Genomic DNA, 22,149 nt, shown 5'->3' with positions numbered 1-22,149 from the left:
AAAAAAAAAAAACAAAACTATGGTTCATGTGGACCACTGGAAATCTGCTTCATTACATGTACTTGAAGAAAACATTTTGTTATATGCTTTGCCCTTTCACAAAAAGTACTAAGTACTCAAGAATTTTCATTTAATAACCAAAATAATAGCAAAAGTTGACTGCTCACATGTATTTAAGTGCTTAATCTCTATCAGAGAGTGCCCTATATGAGTTCCCTTATTATTCCCATTTTCTGAGGTACAAAAAAGTAGAAAATTATATTTGTATATTACAATATAATAAAATATATGCTATTTTTATAATATAGTAATAATAATACCACACTGCATCATTTAATTCCTGTAATATACAAAATAGAGCACTTGATACTTTCTAAACAACCTCTTTTGTGTTGAGGAGGCCATATTTGCCCTATTCTCACTTAATGGATGAGGAAAGTCAAGACTTTAGGTGAATTATCTCTGATAACACACAGGTCCATCTGGACCAGAAGTCAGCTGTGCCAGAATTATCCTTCTGCAGAAGGTAAAGAAAGGGCTCATCAAATCAAATAAGTTTTCTACACAAATCATGAGCTGTTGGAAAGGGACAGGACTTCAAAATGATCTGGTCCAATCTCTCATTTTGCAGATATGGAAAGTAAGGCCAAGCAAGAGTCAGAGACTTTTGCACAGAAGGACCAGGACTAAAGCTGAGGTCTCCTGATTGACAGTAGTGTGCTCTTTGGTGGCACAATGAGGCCTTCTCATTACAGTCAGCATCTCCAACACTGTGAAAGCAGAACCATACAGAGTGATGGCTACAGCCTGTCCTCCCTTCCTGGCTCTCTCTTGGTGACTATGGCATGGGCTTCCTGGGACCTTCAGAAGAACTGAGAGGCTTGGGGACAGGACCCACAGCAAAGACTGGAAGACCTCATGTCCCTTCATGATCTGGCCCCATTTCCATTACAATTCACCTGAAATGGAACTCCAGATCAAGGAAGAAGAGGGGTAGGTGGAAAGCAGAATTTCTTTTTTCTTTTTTTTGTAAGTTTTTTATTGTGAAAATACTGTACAGAAGGGGGTACAGTTACATGAGCAAGGTAATGAGTACATTTCTTATCAAGCATTGTTGCCTCCTCCTTTGTTTTTCCCCTACCATCCCTTCCCTCCCACCTCCACAACTACACTCCCCCTCCCCCACTGCCTAAATTGTAAAGTTCATTGTTCAACAGTGTCTTGTACATCTCATTGTTACAACGGGTCAACCTGTATCCCTATTTAAACATTTTTTTTTCCCCTTTCCCTCCCCAAATTAGACCAACATCAAATGCAGTGAAAACAAGAGTTATACCGTGGGGGAGGGACATACAAACCAACAAAAAAATCACATGGTACCTTATAAATACGTTAGAAACAATAGCAAGAAAGAAACAAAAAACACCTGTGTCCCTATCTTGAGGTTCATTTCACTTAACAGCATCTTATCTGGTCATATGTACATAGCTTTTGACCTTTTCTGCTTGTCCCAGACATATACTAGTTATTGCAAATAAGGGAAATCATGGGGCCTATGTTTCTTTGGGTGAAAGCAGAATTTCTTAGATGCATGTGGGTCTCCTTTTTTTCTTGTTTTGTTTTGGGGTTTTTTTGGTCAGTCACGGGGCTTGAACTTATGGCCTGTGATTGCTGTCCTGGAACCTCTTTGTGCTCAAAGCTAGCACTCTACCACTTTGAGCCTGCAGCACCACTTCCAGGCTTTTAGGGTGTTTTGAGTTGGTTAATTGTAGGTAAGAGTCTCACAGGGACTTTTCTGCTCCAGTTGGCTTTGGACCATGATCCTGAGATCTCATCCTCCTGGGTAGCTAGAATTACAGGTGTGAGCCACCGATGCCTGACAAGTGTCTCTTTTGTAAGGATAAAACACAACAAAATAAGTCTTTGAAACCATGAACTGAATCAGCAAAACACTTGTGTTTTCCTTTTTATTATATCCATATCTTCCTTACTTGATGTTTTGGATAAAAACAAACTGGTCTCAGAGAAATATTTTTAAAAGTAGAGTTGGGGCTGTTAAATTCAAAATGCATCCAACATTATGTAATCTTTGGAAGGCAACAATTGTTTATTCTATTTTGATTTCCAAGCTTTTTCTTTGATAACAAATATTCATATTTTTCTGATGTTGGACTAATGAGAATCTTAAGTGTTTATGAGAAGGCATTTAAATATAACAGTACTGTAGATATGCTTACTTTCTGATTTATATCCCTGTCTTTGGCATCAACCGACATTTATTTCTTTGTGCTGAATCCTAGAATGTTTTTCAACATTTTCAGTTCACGTTACACACTCAGAAGTTAAGATCTCTATATTTTATTTGCTGAATAAAGCGAAGAGGAGACCACCAAAACACTATTCTTACAAGCAAGGTCTAGTGATTTACAAGGTGAAAACTGGCACACATGCATTGTTACCAGTCAGGAGACAGGCATAGTAACACTAGTCTCAGGTAATATTTACTGAATGCTGATTGTGTGTCAGTTATTACAACAATTCTAACAACAATTCCAGAGCCAAATAGTAATAATAGCCAAATTATACTTTGTACTTGACTCTCCAGCACTGAAAAATTCCTGTGACCTGTGCAGTATGAATAACCCATCTATATAAAGCAACAGTCTCAGGTCAACACAGATTTCAGATCTTGATGGTCACAGTGAGATGTAACCCACTCTGTAATGGTCCACGCTTTCTTCTAGGCACGGACACACACAGTGATGAAGACGACCAACAATGTCCTTACCATCATGGAACTAACTGTCCAGAAAGGGACAATAGATAATATTAACAGAATGGGAAAAAATGCCTGGCTCTCTCCCATCCTTTTCATAGGTCTCTGCTCAATATCCCATCCATTTTATCTAATCTTTCCATATTAGTGTACACTCATCTTTCTTGGATCTGGTATTGATAATAACATTGGTTTGCCTGTACATTTCCTATCTTTTCTACTACATATCCATACCTAGCACGAGGCCTGACACCCAGAAGTCTGCAGTAAATGTACGCTGAGGGAATAAATTATTGATAAGTAACAGAATGACTCATACACAAGAAGGCTAGGAAGAACAAGGCTAGAGCTTTGGTACTGAAACTGTAATCACAAGCAAGTTAAGGCAACTTATTAAGGCAGGTACTGAGTCACAATGAAGCCACAAGCGGGGCCTGGGCCCAGACCCAGGCAGAACCTTAATGAAGCCCTTGAGGCTCAAGGTCAAAGCAACTTTCAGCATCTAGTCAAGCAAGATTTGGAACTAGACCTGTTGCCAGATTGTTACCCACAATCTATGTGTGTGGTAGATAGATTGGGACTTACTGTGACTGTAAGATGTTTCCTATTTCCACACCCCCAAGTTACTCTCTACAACCTGCCACTATGACAAAAGTAGCAGTATACTACTCCAACCACACTGACAGAGTCTACTTCCACACTTCCAAAAACCTTCCCAACATGTAGACTCTTCAATCCAGTGATTAGTATTTCTAATATAGACACTAGCTAATACATGCTTCTTACAAGGGCTTCATACATTCATTCCTACTCAACTCTTGCAATGTTAATAGGTAGCTGCCATTATAATCCCCATTTTAAAGCTGATAAAATTGAGACTGAACCAAGAAATCTGTCCATGCTCACTTAGCCAGTGATCAGAAAAGCACATGCTTTAATGGATATGGATCTCCACTCAAAAGAAATACAAAAGAAATAAAAATAATAGCTAACACTTAACAAGTATTTACTACATAAAAGGTGTTGTGCTAGTATTTTATGTACTAATTCAGATCTACTTATAAAGTAGGTACTATATATGACCATATAAGATGATGCTAAGCAAAATGAACCCCAAGATAGGTACACAAGAGGTTTTATCTTTCTTGCTGCTGTTTTTAATGTACCTACAATGTACTATGTGATTTTTTTTCTTTTGTATGTTCTTCCCCCATAGTATAACCCCTATTTTCACTGTATTTGAATCCAGTGCCCTGTATCTTGTATATATATATATTTCTAATTTGGTGGTGGTAAGGGAAATAACAAAATACTGAAACAAGGATATAGGTTGACCCATTGTAACAATGAGATGTAAAAGACACTATGTTGAAAACGAACTTTACTACTGGGGGGGGGGAGGTAGGGAGTGGGGGTGGAGTTAAGGAGGTGGGGAGGGAAGGGCTGGTAGAGGAAAAACAAAGGAGGGGATAACAATGCTCGATAGGAAATGTATTCATTAGCTTACTCATGTAACTATGACCCCTCTGTACAGTATCTTTACAATAAAAATGTATATTAAAAAATAAAGTAGGTATTATTAGATCCACCTGCAAATCAAAGCAATTTACCCAAGATAACCCTCAGCTTTTAATATACAGTGATAGAGATAGATAGATAGATAGATAGATAGATACATACATACATACATACATACATACATACATACATACATACATAGATTTAAGAACTCCAAACACTATAAGGGTACTCTAACTCAGTACATTAAAGTAGAACAGCAACCTCATAAGAAGCCATAGAGATCTAGAATCTCCCTGTTCCAAGGGAAGAACATGGACTGCCAGCATGAGCAACAACTGGGAGTTGGTTAGAAATGGGGAAGCTGCTGTGTCATTGGTCTCATTGCATATAGTTCTAGCCAGACCTTGACCCACAGGAGTTAGACCCAGCTGTTCTATCTGCACAAGGGCATCAAACATAGCTAATTCCTCTAGGCCATGGAAACCTTGGCCTGTTGCCTCTGAAATTCAGGAGGCCAGAGGAAGCCTTAGCTTAGAGAAAGCTTTATCCCCTGCTCAAAGATGCCAAGAGAAGGCCTCAGCTGCAGATTTATTTGTGACCACTGGCTACTAAAGCTTCCTGGACTTCCTTCTACTTCCTCAGCCAAAAGAACGAAGCCACTGGGATTTCAGACTGCAGTGGCCACCTATTGATTTTATATCCCTGGTATCATTTCCTTTCTGATGAAAGTGGCAGTACCTCTACTTAATCAAGGCATGTTTATGTCCAGTTATGAAACAACTCAATATATATCACTTCATATGTGAATGGTACCTCTGATGCCAAGCAATGAAGCAGCCCTGCTGTACTTCCTGTGGGCAAACATCTCTGCAAGAACAAAGGAAATGAACTAAGCCTAGCCAGTCACAGCATTCCCTTCTCTCTGAGTACAGGAATAATTCTAAGTGTTAAGCATAAAACTGAGGCCTGAATTCCTTGAATGCATTTCAGATGTTAGGATATTATGTGCAAATGGGTATGTTTTAGCTTATAAAGTCCAGGCTCTAAAATTGGTAGGACAAAAGAAAAAGTAGGAACTTTCAAATAGGGTTCCATATTGTATATCTCATACTAAGATGCATGGCACTTTACCTCTTAATATATTTAGCCCAGTTCTAATGTCCCATTCTTTTCATAATTTTAACACATATTGATGCCTTCTGGCCAGAGATTTACAAGCTAGAATCATCCAGAACATATTCCACTCAGATCAATTATACTGGGGAGATGGTTCCACTGAGAGCAATTCTACTAGGGAGGGGAAGGGAATGGGTTTACACCCAAGCTAGTGACTTAGCACTGTCACAAATACCTGATGTGAACAACTCAAAAGGGGGAAAGATTTATTTTGACTTATGGTTTCGGAGACTTTATAGTTCAAAGTCAGCTGGCTCTGCATCTCTGGGCCTGTTCTGAGACAGAACATTATGGTGGAAGGAATCTGGCTGGTCACAGCAAGGCAGTCAGGAAGCAAAGAGACAGAGCAAAGAACTAGGGGTAATATATGTCCTCTAAATGCATAACCTTAGTGACTTACTTCCTCAAGCTAAGCCTCACTTCCTAAGGTTTCCACTACCTCTCAATGACACCATCAAGTTATGAATCCAACAAGAAGAATCAATCTATCAATTAGGTCAGGGACCTCAGGATCCAATGCCCCAAGGTCAAAACAACCTTATTCTAGAGGGTTCAAACCCATTCCTCTACCTACCCTCAGGATTCCAACTCTATATATAAGTTCCTGCTTAGACTGCTTAAACATCTGCCAGAACCAGGTCGATGCTGTCCTTCAGGTAATGTAGAATCTGAGGGCAGTGGCAAGAGTTTTTGTTTTGTTTTCAAAACTGAAGACACAGGAAGAAGACTACAGCACTACAAAAAAATGAAACTTCTGCTCTTACCACATACCACAAACTTCACTGATTAAATGACTACAGGCTATAGTCTCCTCTACCTAAAACATGCATGCATTAAACCTTCATGAGGAAGTACTGATACTTCACTGTTATCTATGGTGATTTTTAACTCCAGTAACTGTGAGTCTGAGAACCTGAAAATATACTGAATTTTAATAGAATTCTGATTGTTAATAGAAACATGCAAATCCTTAACAAGAAACACTAATAAACACATAAAAAGACTAAGAAAGTGTCTTTAAATTCCAGAATATTGTCAGCTATCCCTAAACTTCAATCCGTTTCATGATTTCCTCTTCCATTCATACATATTCATTCTTAAAAGAAAACATCAGAATACCTACAAAACGCTAGTAAAATACATGATTTTTACTCTATTAGACCCTCTAGCAACAACATTCTTTTTCCCACTCTTTTTCCTTGTAGGAGACAACAGACTAGGAAAAGAAGGCCTACCATATTATGAAACAATCTGGTGAGCAGAGAGGCTAAGGAAAAGTTGGAACATGAAATGCAAGCCAATAATGCTCCTGGATTCTTGAAATTTTTCAATGTAAACACGCAAATACTAGTAAATACATTTCCTATGAAGACTAAAAAAATGTTTAAAGGAAAGGGTAGTGAAGGGGATCAGAACCTGCCACCCCATATCAGAAATGCGCTTTGGCATAGAGTTATGTTGAGGCAATGGCAATTAAAAAACAGTAGATCTGGGGCAGGTAGTAGTAGTTATGTGAGGTTAACTTGCTACTCTCCTCTGTCTGGTTATAAGCAGGGCATAAATTCCCTTTGCAAAGGAGACCTATTTTTTGTTTTACATTTCTTATTCTCTTTTTTTCATTTTATTTTATTGTAAAGATGCTGTACAGATGAGTTACAGGTACATGAGTAAGGCAATGAGTATATTACTTGTTGATCATTATTACCCCTCCCCTTGTTCTCCCCTAATCCCTTCCCTCCCCTACCACCTACACTCCTCCTCACTCTCCAACCCCCTTCTACCCCCCTCACCCCTCCCACTCCACCCCACCCCCAAAGTTGAAAAGTTTGTTTCCAATATACTGTCTTGGGGGTATCCTTGTTGCAATGGGTCATCCTGTGCCCTTGTTTCAGCGTTTTGTTGTTCCCCATATTAGACAAATGTATATACAAGATGTAGGGTACCAAAGTCAAGTACAGTGATAACAGGGAATATACCACATGGGGAAGAACATATAAAGGAAACAAAAAAAAATCACATAGCTATACAATAGACCAGGGCCTCATATCTAAAATATACTTAGAACTCAAAAAATTAAATCCTCCGAAAGCAAATCTTCAAAGAAACAAATACCCCATCAACAAGTGGGCTAAAGACTTAAAGAGAGACTTCTCTGAAGAGGAAGTAAGAATGGCCAATAGATACATGAAGAAATGTTCAACCTTTCTGGCCCTAAAAGAAATGCAAATCAAAACAACATTGAAATTCCACCTCACCCCAGTTAGAATGGCTATAATCAAGGAATCTAAAAACAACAGATGCTGGAGGGAATGTGGCCAAAAGGGAACCCTACTGCACTGTTGGTGGGAGTGTAAACTTGTTCAACTACTTTGGAAAGCAGTATGGAGGTTCCTCAAAAGACTCCAAATAGAGCTCCCCTATGACCCAGCAATCCCACTTTTGGGCATTTACCAAAATGATCACAAACAAGGCCATACTAGAGCCACCAGCACAACTATGTTTATCACAGCATTATTCACCATAGCTAAGATATAGAACCAACCCAGATGCCCCTCAGTAGATGACTGGATAAAGAAAATGATATATACAATGGAATTCTATGCTTCCATCAGAAAGAATGACACCACCTCATTTGTTAGGAAATAGAAAGACTTGGAAAAATTCATATTAAGTGAAGTAATCCAGTCTGAAAGAAATTTAGGTCCCCTGGTTTCCCTCACTTGCAATAATTAGCATATGTATAGGATAATTGTATCAGATGAACTGAAAACTCAAAAGCTATGAACATATGACCATATGAGATGATGCTAAATGACACGAACCCCAAGATATGGACACAAGTTCTTTCCTTGTTGTTGTTTTAAAGAAGGCCTATTTTTTTTTTTTTTTTTTGCCAGTCATGGGCCTGAACTCTGGGTCTGGGCGCTGTCCCTCAGCTCTTCAGGTCAAGGCTAGAGCTCTACCACTGGAGCCACAGCGCCACTTCCGGCTTTTCCTGTTTATGTGGTACTGAGGAATCGAACCCAGGGCCTCATGGTTGCAAGGCATGCACTCTACCGCTGAGCTACCTTCCCAGCCCAAGAAGGCCTATTTATAAAGCTATTCCCTTTCAAGTATGAAAGAGGAGGACCCTTACCTATATAGCAAACCTTACAAAATTTCCTTTATTTTCCTATACATTTTCCTAATCATCTTCTTCTAGCTTGTACTCCATGGTACATAAAGTCCTAGTCAACACACCACTTTTTTTTTTTTTCTGATTCTGGGGCTTGAACTCACGTCCTGCGCTTATCCCTGAGATATTTTGCTCAACACTAGCACTCTAGCACTCTACCAATTGAGCAACAGGTCCACTTTCTGCCTTTTTTTTTTTTTTTTTTGGTGGATAAATAAGAATCTCACAGTTTCCTGCCCAAGCTGACTTCCAGCCACAATCCTCAGATCTCAGCCCACTGAGTAGCTGGGATTACAGGCAATGAGCCAAAGGCACCAGCTCTCTTCAGGGTCTTCTTTCTGGAAAGGCTCTGGCTTGCATACATAACAAAAAGTTTCTTCTGCTAATTTCTTCTTTGTCAGTTTAATTCTCACAGCCCTAGGAGAATCTAAAATTTATGACTGGTCCAGAAAATTAAAGGTGTTCAATCAAATTAGCTTAATTGTTCTGTCTTGAAATGGGGAGTTGGGCAACTGTTTGTTTTTTTTTTCAAGAAATCAACCCTTGTAATAGGCAACCTCCCCATAAGTATTTCATTTCAAATTACAGCATTAGAAAATTACTAGTTATATTTTATCCAAACAATTCCTCTAAACCTTTACCATAACACTACTGTGGATTATGAAAATGGATCATTTTCAATGTGGTTTAATAGCTTTATGCTTTTTCCCCAGTTATGAAGAATGAAACAAACTAGATACTAAGATGAGAAATGCAACCTGAAAATCAATATAAGAAGAATCCCAACTCTAGTAAGCAAAGCAGAGACACAAGGAAGGTGTCAGAGAAAAAATGTCACATGGAATTAACCTCAACTGTGACCCAGGGCATAACCTGTAGTTATTTCATGCGATTTCATAAGAGTGTTGTGATGGGGTGTCTCATTCTTTGACTCCCAAAGACTTTAAAATGCTATTTCCCCACTAAAAGCCTTTACTTGTTAGATTACACCTGATTCCTTTCAGGGTATTCTATTGTTAGAACCCATGGCTGACTTTCTGTCCTAAATAACTTTAGAATCAGGGAAGCAACATCAAACTAAGCACAAGGTGGCTCACGCCTGTAATCCTAGCTACTCAGGAAGCTGAGATTTTAGGATTGCAATTCAAAGCCAGCCAGAGCAGAAAAGTCCCTGAGAGACTCTTATCTCCAATTAACCACTCAAAAAAAGGAAGTAGAGCTGTGGCTCAAAGTGGTAGAGCACCAGCTTTGAGCAAGAGCTCATGGACAGTGCCCAGGCCATGAATTCAAGCCCCATGACTGACTGAAAAAAAAATCCAACATCAATACCAATCTGATTGATCTATCTGGATGGGAATGATGAGATTAGTGTCAAGTGATCTAATTGTAGCTCATCATGGCTACAATTTCCACTGGTTGGAAAGTAATCTACTAGAATGACCTACATTCCCATCTTAATAATCAGATAGAACAGATTTCTTTAGGGAGTCATATTTTCCCCCATCAAATTTAGAGATTCAGATATATGCCTTGACATATGCCAATTTGTCCACGATAGCAATCAGAACATAGTACTCAAAATATTTTAAGCCAAAGGAATATGAGAAAACAGCAGAAACAAAGTTACTGTCACTTTCTCTTATTTCATGAAGCAAGTACTAAAAGGTTTTCTGACCATCCATGAAATAGATCATAAGACCTATTTCTTTCTCATCTCTCACGGGAGAGATGTCTGTCCCATACCCAGAAGGAAGGAATATCCTTATCTCTGAAGAAGTAAGGGCATAGTGAAGAATCTGGTCCAGCAAATCTTGTTATGTTTCCTCCTGTCAATTAAGGTGAGATAATATTTTTTATCCAATCACATTTCTCCGTGATTGTCTACTTCAAACCTAGCATGAAAAGTATACAATTGCCAGGCACTGGTGGCTCATGCCTATAATCCTAGCTACTCAAAAGACTGAGATCTAAGGGCTGCAATTCAAAGCCAGCAGAGTAGAAAAGGCTATGAAACTCTTCCGTTAACCTTCAAAAAGCCAAAAGTGGAGCTGTGGCTCAAGTGATACAGAGCTAGCCTTGAACACAAAAGTTCAGGGACAGTGTTAAGGCACTTACTTCAAATTCCAGAACCAGCAGGCAGACACACACACATACACACACACACACACACACACACACACACACACATGTGCACAACTTTACCCATTTCTTCTTTTATCTTCAAGCCCCAATTATGGATCTTTTGTTATGGAGGCCTTAGCCTTGAGCCCAGAATGAATGAGGAAAAGATTCCAATTCCCCTGGATACATAATACCAAAGATTTACGGAAGATTGAAGAAGTTCCAGACTTGATATATGAGAAGTAAGCAAAATCAGTAGAATTAAAGATAATGTATTCTACTCAATATTCAAAATCTGATAAACAAGGAAACCTAAAGCGGGATGAATGAAGTTGTGATTTTGTTTTTTCAGACAGGATCTCCCTTTTAAAATCAGAATAGCCTTGAAGAGCTATATAGCTCAGGCTGGGCTCAAATTCACAGTCCTTCTGCATCAGCCTCCTGAAGGCTAAGGTTACATGGATGTGTCATTATACTCAGGATTGTGATTTTTATGGTAATAGTAACAGTCAAATCAAAAGCTACCTTTTATTGAGTACCAGCTACTGTGTTTGCTAAATATTTGCCATGAATTGCCTCTTTAAAAACTTAAACTATCCCTCTGTAATTGGACTTATTACCCTCCATTGCCCAGATGAGGAAATTGAGGTTTAGGATAGTTTTCCCAGTGTCACACAGACACTGGTAGTATTAGTAACTGGTAGTACCAACACAAAAATCCATGTATTTTGCTCTCTAGAGACCACCCTCTTGATATCATCTCTCACTTAGCCAAAGAATCTCCTAAATACTTACTACTCATAATACAGCCCAGGAAACCATAGCAATAGCCTATCAGAAAGCCTGCATCTCTCGTTCATTCCACATGTATTGAATCAGAATCCACATTTTCAAATGCACACTAAGGTCTTTAGTTAGATGTGCTTTAGACAGATATACTATTTTACATCAACTCTCACAGTGCATCTATATTTTGAAAAATATTCAAACACTTCATTTCCCCACTTAAGACTAATAAATTTTATTCAAATACCCTTGGAAAAAAGTTCACAATTTGTAGCTGGGCACCAGTGGTTCATGCCTACAATCTTAGCTATTCAGGAGGCTGAGATTTGAGGATTCAAAGATGCCTCTGGAGCATGAAAGCCTGTGAGACTTATCTCCAATAAACTACCAAAAAAAGCCAGAAGTGGAGCTGTGGCACAAGTAGTGGAGTGCTAGCCTTGAGCCTAGAGACAGAGCCCAGAACCTGACTTCAAGCCCCAGGACCAGCATGCACATGCACACACACACACACACACACACACACACACACACAATCTGTGTATGGTACAAGTTACTGGACTGTATGAAACATCAAACATATTTGCCTCTGCAGTATCATCCCATCACCTTCTTTGTATTCATGAAATCCCGATAGCAATTCCTTCTTTCCTTCCTTCCTCCCTCTGCATCTAGAATATTCACCGCTCACCTCTACTCATACATCCCTGTCAGTAGCATTCATGGCTCTGTCACCAACTCCTAATACAACACTTGGCAGAGCCAAGAGCAAAATAAATGTGCCAAATAAAGACAGGTTTAGGATTCCCAGGAACTATGCTGTTGTATTTATCATTTTGCTCTTCCTGTGATCCTCATGCCCATTTCTCCTACCCTGCCCTTTTAGGACAAGGTGGAGAACCTTTATTCTTCCAAGCCCCCTTTGGATACGATAACATTATTCACAGGTCATTCAAAACTATTAATACAGGCAGACAGGCTGAGAGCAGCTGACAAGAAGCATACATGTCTGCCTTATCACGTACCAAATTATTATGAGGGCCTTATATTGCCAGAGGGCTAGAGATTCCCCATCCTTGCTTCACAGAAACACACCTCCTTATTGGTAACCTCATGGCTACTGAAGTTGTTGACTTTAGAAAGAAGCACTGGCATGTTCACATGGCCACTACCCCTGTATTACTCACCAGCTGATGACAACTATTTCACTTTATTCCTAAGGCTTCTTGGATAGGCCTCAGTCCTTTCTACAGGTGGACAGAAGGCCTCATTAGCACAGCAAGCAGCTTTTCCATCTGAGATTTTATATCTAGATGAAGCCATAGGTTAGGAACCTCTCAGAAAGCAAGGTCCAGCCAAAATCCACACTATCTCTCTGTCCACAAGAATATGACTGAGCTTTCAAGATGGGTTTTCAAGACTAGTGGGAACTTTATATTTTAAATTCTAATGACCACACTAGCTACTCTAAGAAAACAAATGGCAAATCCTTGCATAAAGTAGATATCTGGCTCAAGTTCAACTCTGGGAGAAATATTAATTTTCATATATCAAGCTTACATTAATAATGACAAAACAAGAGCTATTATTTATCTATTTACTGCAAGCTATTAAGAGCATGACAGCATGATCAAAGCTTTAAACACATTTCCTTCTTTATCATCACTCCATGAGGTAAAAATGTTTATTATTTCTATTCTTCAGAGAGAAAACCAAGTCTAAGAGAAAGGGCTGGGATTAATACCCCAGGCCTCCACATAACCAATCACGATTGTTTCTCTGTCGTTTTACTATTTAGGCTGCTTTCTCCTCTGAGGGGTTCACAGACATTTACTTGCCCAGAGACAGCCTTGGAGGATAACCTCAAAGGCTGAGATTTTTCTCTGCGATGTACATGTTGAAAGGAAAGCAACCTCCAACAACTTACCTTTCAAACATACATCTCTACATTAAAAGAGAAAACTGAGATTTAAGAAAAATATGTGGGAATAGCTCAGGAGTGTTTATGACTGCAAATCCACAAACGTATTTTCAATATCTTACTAGTGGTCAGGCAGTATGCTGGGTGCTGAATTATCAGACTGTCAATGGGGAGAATGCCAAGGGACAGAGTGGTTGAAGGGAAGAACTTCTCACACGGTGACTGTATCAGAAATGTTTAGCCAATAATTTATAAAACTGTTATGTTATATCGAATTAAGTAGAAATCATCTTTCACATAGAAAAGGTGAGAGCTACATGCTTTTATTATCTGTAAATACATAAATGAAGAACTGTATGTCTTCTAAAAGCAAAGTTTCATGTAATTCACCTAACTCGTGTGTATTTCTGATACCTTATACTAGAGAGTTAGATGGTAAGATCTGTGAATATCAAAACCATGTAAGATTTTGTTCTTAGGAATCTGAAAAAAACAAATGAGAGAAGAGTAATGAGAGCCAAAACAAGACTAATTCCCAAAATAGAAACAGAACATGTTGCAGTTGCTTCTAAACACAAATAGAGATGAGAATACAAAAGCATCTCTTTAGGCATTCCTCCAAATATTCATAGGAAGGAGGCTAGAATAAGGACATGAAGTAGCAGACAGCAGACCCTGAAAAGGTCACATACTGTCTGTAAAGCCTTCTTACAGGAAAAGATGCTTTTGACAAAAGGTTATGAAAGGAAGACTTTCTCTTTTATAAACTGAAAAAAATTTGATAATTTACAAAGTCTTTGCAGCTCTACTACCTTAGGTTCTTTTCTTCTTTCATGCATTTTTTCTTATTAAATCACATTTCAGAGCATGTTTTATTTATCTGTCCAAAATAGGTACTTTTACATTTACGAATTTTCTCTCAAAAAATCTCTCTTGTACCTAAAGAAAGATAAGCATATAGATATGCTCACAAAAACATTTGTTAAATTAATTTAAAAAATTATGACCTTACTTTAAAAAGACTTTAGCCCAGCATTGGTGGCTTATACCTGTAATCATAGCTGCTCAGGAGGCTGAGATGTGAGAATCAAAGTACAAAGCCAATTTGAGCAGAAAAGTCTGTGACATTCTTATCTCCAATTAACTAGCAAAAAGCTGAAAGTAGAAGTGTGTCTCAAGTGAAAAAGTCAAGCCAGAGCAAAAGGCCCCGAGTTCCAGCCCAAGTATCTATCAAAAGAAAAAGATGAGGAGGAGGAGGAGGAGAGAAAAAAAGGGAGACAATGATAGGAAGAGAGAGGGGGAAAGAAAGAGGCAAAGAGAGGACAGGAATAGAGAGAGAGAAAAAAAAAGATGTCATGACAACTGGTCCTAATCTATGGCCTACATCCAACAAATTAAGAGAAAAACCATTATCAAAATAGCTACATATCTCATGCTGGTTGCTGTTAGGACCAGTTTCCTGACCTCTGAAATAAAAGGTATCCCACACAAGTGGTTTACGCCTGTAAACCTAGCTACTTAAGAGGTTGAGATCTGTGGATTGTGGTTGGAAGGCAGCTGGGGCAGGAAAAGTCCATGAGACTCTTATCAACACAAAGCCAGAAGTGGAGCTGAGGCTCAAGTGGTAGATCTTTATCCTTGACCTAACAAGCACAAAAGCTCAGGGGTAAGGCCCAGACCCTGAGTACAAGCCCCAAGATCAGCTCACAAAAAAGTAATATAAAGATATATAAATATACCATTTGTGAAACCTTCACAATATGCCAAGAATTACGTCAAATATTTGCCCTTACACTGAAATGATCTAAATAGTTTTTGCAACATGATATAATGGAAAGACTGAATTTTGTAAATAAGGTTGAATTGCTTCTTACCTCAGTAAGATAGAGACATTTTCTAAGTAGAAACTGATATGCAGAAAGGATTAATTCTAGTACTTCTACTCACTAACTGGATCCTCTTGAACAAGTGCTTTTGATTTTGATCTTTGCTTTTGATTTCTAATCTATAAAATTGATATATGAATGGTTTAATCATTTTAAATGATTAAATTACAATAACTATATGTAATATGCATTGGATAAAGTATATTTAACATTTTATGATTAGCTGTAAAACTATATTCCCAAGCTTTCTCTAATTTAAAATGATACAGTATTTTTTAAAGAAATCATGTGAACAGACTCTTAATTTAAATTGTCAAGTATTAGCTGCTTATAAGCATGTACATTCCCTAATACTTGGAACATACAACAATTACATTATCCAGTAATATTTATTCCAAGCATATGCAATATAAATGTAAAAAACCTCAAAATCTTTACTAAATATTTCCCTTTAGTCCCAGCTTGAGGCAGATGGACAAAGGCTACTAGCCAAAATACAGGTGTACATGGGAGTTGTAGTTCCAGGTGAGAAGCAGCCTCCATGGACCCTCCAGAAGTGAAACTTCATCTCCCAGGAGACACTTCGCCTCCCTACATAGCACGCTGGGAAGTGAAGTATCTGACTTCAGAGAAGCGTACTATCAGACCGCTTCGACATAAGTGGAGAACTACTACTCCCAGAGGCCTCCGCTCCTCCGGTGGTTGGCCTTAAGATGGAGCCAAGAGGAAAAGCAACATTGAACTTTCACCGTAGATGTGAGTGCGGTTGCTTTTGGCACTCCCGTGGTTAGTGCCTTTCTAAAACAACCACACCAGTATTTCCTGCTGGTCCGCAACACATGTCTGAAAAACCCAGAATAATAAGTGCAGTTAAGCCTGCAAATGGCAAACATTACCGTGCATGACCTGAACTTAACGTTCGGCTTCAAGCAGCATCCTTTCCACCTGAGCGCAGAGCTTTCAGAGGGGCTATTTGCTTTGGGTGTTGTTTGTTTTTTCCCAGGTTTAGCGCTGTGAAGGGCTGGCCTGAGTCCACACAGCAGGGGCAGATGTTTGGATTTATAGGGGGAAGTTGCAACTGTAAGTCAAGTTCCCCTAAAGTTTCCTCTCACCTGCAGGTTGTTTACCTAAACTTTCACACGGGGATATACCTGAAAAATACCAGCGTATGCGGCTCAGTATCAGCTGCAGCAGCAATAATAATAATAGTAATAATTTCTCAAACAGGGAACCGCTGAGCCCCGCTACCACCGATGACCCGGTGTGCTTTTACATATCAAGGGCAGATCCGTCACGAACGATTTGCCTCGGTCAGCCTCACTTGGTTCCTGCACCTGTTCAAACCTTCAGTTCCGAACGGCTGGGGCAGGGACTGCTACTACTTGTCTGAAACTGAAGGCGCCATCCCGTCATGGGACCCAGGACCGGCTGCTCGGACCTCCTGCCTCAACTTCCCCACTTCTAAAAGGAAGGATGAGAGGGTCAGGGCGAAGGCCGGTGCTGAAGAACTGAGACTGCCGAGTCCCAACCCCGAGCCGTCTGCAGAGCGCGAGAGTCCGGGAGACCGAGCCGAGCCTCCCCACGGGGAGACGCACCGGCCCCGGCCCGCCCGCCCCGTCTCGCCGGGCCGCGCCAGCAGACGCGCTGGGACACCCCGAAGACCCGCAACCCAGACACGCTGTTCCACTGGGGCTTCACTCCCCGCGCCCCTACCTTCCAAGATCTTGGCAGCTGGGAATGAAAGGCGGAGGAGGGGAGCGCGGGACACGAGCGCCGCCCAAGCGAGTGCCCACTAGGGTGGCGCCGCCTGAGGGACAGGGGAGCGGAGGGCAAAAAGTGCCTCAACCGAACCGAACGCGGGGAGACTACAATTCCCAGCAGGCCACGCGGTAGGGGCGGGGCACAGATGGTGGCTCGTCAACGGACAGCAGCAGAGACCAATAAGAGCTGAGAACGTGCCTACACCAGGCTAATCAGAATACAAAGGAACAACAACAATTCCCATTTTTCTTGCAGCTGGTGAGCCGCTGAGGTAAAAATCTCTTTAGAAAGGGTTGGTTTTTTTTTTTTTTTGTCATGAATTCACACAAACGTGGCGTTTTCCAACCCAACAATGGAATGTGATTCATTCCTTGCCGCCAAAAGCTGCGCTTCACTTGTCCCTCACGAGTCCCTCTGGCTGGATGTCCTTAACCTTTCTTGGTTCCTTGGGATTCCTATCTTTTTCTTTCTCGCAGAACTTTCACACAGTGCTTTCCTCGATTCCCTTTTCAGTGCTGTTTGCTCAATAGCATTGTTACAGCCCAAACTGCATAAAGTTTACCTATTTATCTATTCTACTATTTTGGTGGTCTTATTAGCATGCACATTCCATGCAGATGAGGATTTTTTTTTTAAATTTTGGTGCAGTATTTTTAAGCACCTATAAAAGTACCTGGCACACACAAAGGTTTTTGTCTAATTGGGTGAAATCTAAAGGTGGCCTTTCTATTTTCCTCTCCTCTCTGACCACCACTGGGGCCTTGCACCTGACCTCTTTTTTAATTCAATATCATAGTTGTCACGGATGCTGGAGAAATCACTGGTTCCAAAGCGGTTCCTACTCCCAACATGTACCAGGTCTGATGATAATGGTTAACTGAATTTTGCAAGAAATGCAGTTTAAAAATTTCAGAGCAGCTAAATAATTATCCTAGCAGCATATAAGTCCTAAAGAGACCAGAATCCTGGCTGTAGACTCTTGTGGCTACACGATAACTATTTCTTTTAGATTCTTTTCTTCTTATAGATGCTTCCTTGTTTCCCCCCCACCTCCCGACATAGTTCTAATTCAAAGAAGAAAATATATTTCCCAAGAAATCATTTACATTTTAAAAGGAAAAGAAGAGCAATGGCATATAGACAAATGCTGAGATAATGTCTCTAATTCTCTCTTTTAAAAACTCCTCTATCTCCCTTCTTCCCTCTCTCTCTCTTCCTCCCTGCTCTCTCTCCCTTTCTCTCTCTCCCGCCTTTCTTCTCTCTCTCCCTCCCTCAATCCCTCCCCCCTTCTCTCCCTTTCTTTCTTTGGCCTGACTCATTACATGCAGGTGATTACACCAAGTCTTAGATCTTTCATCCTTTCTGATGTTTGAACCCCACAGAGAGTAGCAGGGTGTCCTACAAAACATCCTGGTGTGAAATATGGATGCTCTCAGAAGCTTGACTCTCAGAATGTCTCACTGGATTACAGTCAGATTATAGCTACTACACAGAGATACTCGGAACACACAAAATATTAGAGAATATGGATACAAGATGAAATTGAAAACAATTACAGTTAAAACAGCAGGAATGTGATCAATATACAGACTAATTTTGTGCACAGGGATTAAAACCCCACTTCAGGCTTCCTAGCCTAATCTTCTGTCAATTTGGAGCCCTTTCCTATAACACACAGCTTCTAGCTTTTATGAGCATGGACTTAGCCTTCACAATGTTCCTGAAGCTGACCAGCATGAGATATTTTAACATATGTGTCAGCAGCTAGATTAAATGTGGAAGAAAATCAGTGGACCATATGAAACTGGAAAGCTCAGCACCTAGACTCTCCAGAGAAAGTATTAGCTTACAACTATTACATCTATTTTTTAACAGAAATATCATAAATACTGTCAGGATCTAAACAGTGTGTATCTATCTAATGATTAAGGGCAGTCTAATAATGAATGTATATGTATTCCTTCAGCTGTAAATATTACTGATTGCTGGGCAGATGGCTAACTGGGACATTCACAAACAGCATTAAGAATAGCACTCTCCTTGGGCCAAGGTCCTTCAAGTACCCAAGACAGTCAATGGGGAGGTTACCATGTAATCCATGACTTGACTGAGGAATCATCTTAGATTGGGTTTTCTAACAAGCAGGTACTGAGACATATATTCAACTGCAAGTAGGTTGTTTTGTAAGTAATTGCAGGAAGTACCAAGAAGAGGATAGGAAAGTGAAAAAGGGAAAGTAAAAAAGGCAAAAAAATGGTATCACGTCTAGCACATTACAAATAGAGACAAATATAAATTAATCCTCTGTGATCTCTGTGAAGCAATATGGGATACATACCTTAGAATGGAACTGAGCTATGTCACTCGGAAGACAAAAGAACTGGGTAGTCTAAATGCTGTCTTATCAGCTGATGGAAGCTGCTTTCAGAGGATATTAAGGCCCTGAGTGCTCACAGAAAGTTAGAAATAGATGTACTGTCACTGGCAGTAGGGGAATAGAAGGAACTGACAGGGCACCAATAGAATCTGCTACAAATGGCACACTCATGTCACTGGGGCTAGCAGAATGAGAATAGCTCAAAAATGTAGTAGGCACATTAAAAAAAAGTCTGGGGGGGGGTATGGGAAGGGATGGGAAGGGGAAACAAAGGAGGAGGCAACAATGCTTGATAAGAAATGTACTCATTATCTTGCCCATGTAATTGTAACCCCTCTGTATGGTATTTTCACAATTTAAAAAAAAAGCCCAAGCTGCTTACTACCTTGTGTCATTATCACATGAACAATTAAAATGCTACTTTCTAAACCATTAAGACATACAACACAAACAACAACAAAAGCCTCATTTACATTGGAAGCAGGACTCTCTGGACTTAAGGAATGGCCTGGGAATGGGTACAGAAAGTAGGAAGAGGATCAAGAAGAGTTTGCAAAAATAATATTGCTAGAGTCAATGTCTTTATTCTATGACCTTGAAGACGTATAAGTAAATGGCTTAGATTGTTTTTGAGAAAGTAGCAGAAAGATCTAAGTAATCTCAAACCTAGGAAGACAAATTTGTAAAAACCTTTAAGTTGTACCACTGTAGCACTTCATAGCTAATGGCTTTTCTTTATTACAGTCACCATTTTCTGTGTTTTTGTGTTTATACCCTGCTTCTTTCAGATGAAAAGTAAGCTCCATGAAGACAAAAGCTTAGTTTTTACCTTTTCCCAAAGTAGGTATTCAATAAATATATGTCAGTGAACAACTGTATTATGGCCAGCATGGCACAATAAACCAGAAAGCAGAGTATTAGAAGAGCCTGACATTTTTACTGCTTATAACATCTCTACTAAGTCATAATGTAACTTACAACAGAGAGCCTCACTATAACCTCCCATATCACAAGGTGTACAAACAACCTTATGTGTGAAAACATGGTGGTTCTGCTTGAGTTAATATCTATGCAGCACCCTCTCCAAGCACATAGGGCATGCATGAGATTCTTTACTTCGTAAACCCACTTCAAAACTAGAATGGCCTCAGTGGCAAAGAGTTCAACCCTCTGCAAAATTCATCTTAGCCATGTGTTATTGTTCATAAACTAGATTTTAAGATAAGCATCTTGAGGGGATTTACTTGAAAAAGAAAATCATATGTGATAGAAGATTTTTTTATATTGGAAAAAAGGAAAAGCGATACATTGTTATTCCTAATACAAAGTATAGAAGAGTTAAGGAAGTGCTGTGTTTAAATACAGATTTCTCAGCCTGCAATTTTTGAGATTTTTGGCTTTGGTTAGAAAATTCTGCTTGCTAATAAAAGCAAGAGCCATCTTGTGATACGCTAAAAAAAAAAATTCTAAATTTCCCTCATCTCTCTTTTTTCTTCTTTCATCTTATTTATCTCTTTGTTGTTCTGTGTTGAACATCTTCCTTGGGTAGATTTGTTCATCAGATATTTAGAGATCAGTCTATTCCCCATAGTTAGGGAACATATGCATGCTGTCTCCTTTTAACTATGCCTCATAAATAATCACACTTAATCCTTCTTACTGCCGTCTTTTGCAATCATCTTCCAGTTACCTAGAACATAAGGTGCATAAAACTAATCTCAGTGTCCAAGCTGTGATCTCACCAGGGTAGCTCAGAGATAAGCGATGATTTTCCATCACTCCCTTTCAAGATATTATGCCTCTAAACACATTGTCCTGGTTTCACCGCACTTTAAAGGCATTTCATCATTCTAGAAGATAAGACCCATTAAAGCATTTCCTAAAAATTAAAAAACTATATTTCTTTAGTAGACAACTTAAGGTAGAACAGTATACAGTTTTTACTCAGATCAGTTTCTCATAGGTTGAGGTCTACTCTTTGCCAGTTGCTGTGCTAGGGTTGTGATATACCAAGTAAGAGTGTGGTCTCTGGAGTTGTATTGTGAGTACAGCACTACTAACCATAAGCATGTACCCAGGTAAACTAATCAATGTGACGCCACAGTGAATTAATGTCAGAATGAATTGATTCTGCCACAGAAAGAGTATTCCAGGCATAGAAGACGAGTTCACACAGTATAGATTCTTTAGCCTATTACATAGAATAGAAGTAGGAATTCTTCCAGCCTCTTTTCTGAGGGTCAGCTCATGAAGGTTTCAGAAGCATATTTCTTGGTTTGCCTTCCAGTCAACTGGAAGCCTTGTAACTATACAATTAATCATTCTATTTGGATACAAAAAGAAGAAAATCGTATTTATTTACTATGGCCATTGCTTAGGGTATGGAGATATAGTCATGAGTAAATCTTTTTTAAAAATTCATGCTTGTGGGATACCTAGTAGAGAAAACAGAACATGCATGAATATAAAAATTCATAAATAAATCGTAAGTGTTGATAAAGGCTAGACTGAAAGAGCAGAGTAAGGAACTAGAAGACATTCCATATGAACAAAGGCTCCTTTGAAGGAGTGTCATTTAATGAAGTAATGGGACCAGCCAATAAGGGAATCCATGGGGAAATGTTCCAGACAGGGGTAAGTGTGGATCCCAAA

The 22,149-nt window shown here is 39.5% G+C and overlaps 1 protein-coding gene across 1 annotated transcript in view; it reads right to left on the bottom strand.

The window, feature by feature from the left end:
• The window catches only part of Fhit (fragile histidine triad), a 1,339,970-nt gene extending 1,322,809 nt beyond the window's left edge, over positions 1-17,161 (bottom strand). Inside the window, exon 1 of the mRNA XM_013010313.1 lies at positions 17,073-17,161. The gene's annotated coding sequence lies outside the window, so the exon portion shown is untranslated. The remainder of the gene's footprint in view (positions 1-17,072) is intronic.
• Positions 17,162-22,149: the final 4,988 nt, after the last annotated feature.

The sequence above is a fragment of the Dipodomys ordii genome, unplaced genomic scaffold (assembly GCF_000151885.1).
Source record: "Dipodomys ordii isolate 6190 unplaced genomic scaffold, Dord_2.0 Scaffold12, whole genome shotgun sequence".
Classification (NCBI taxonomy): Eukaryota; Metazoa; Chordata; class Mammalia; order Rodentia; family Heteromyidae; genus Dipodomys; species Dipodomys ordii.
The sequence above is the reverse complement of the archived record's forward strand: the minus strand, read 5'-3'. Positions and strand labels throughout refer to the sequence as shown.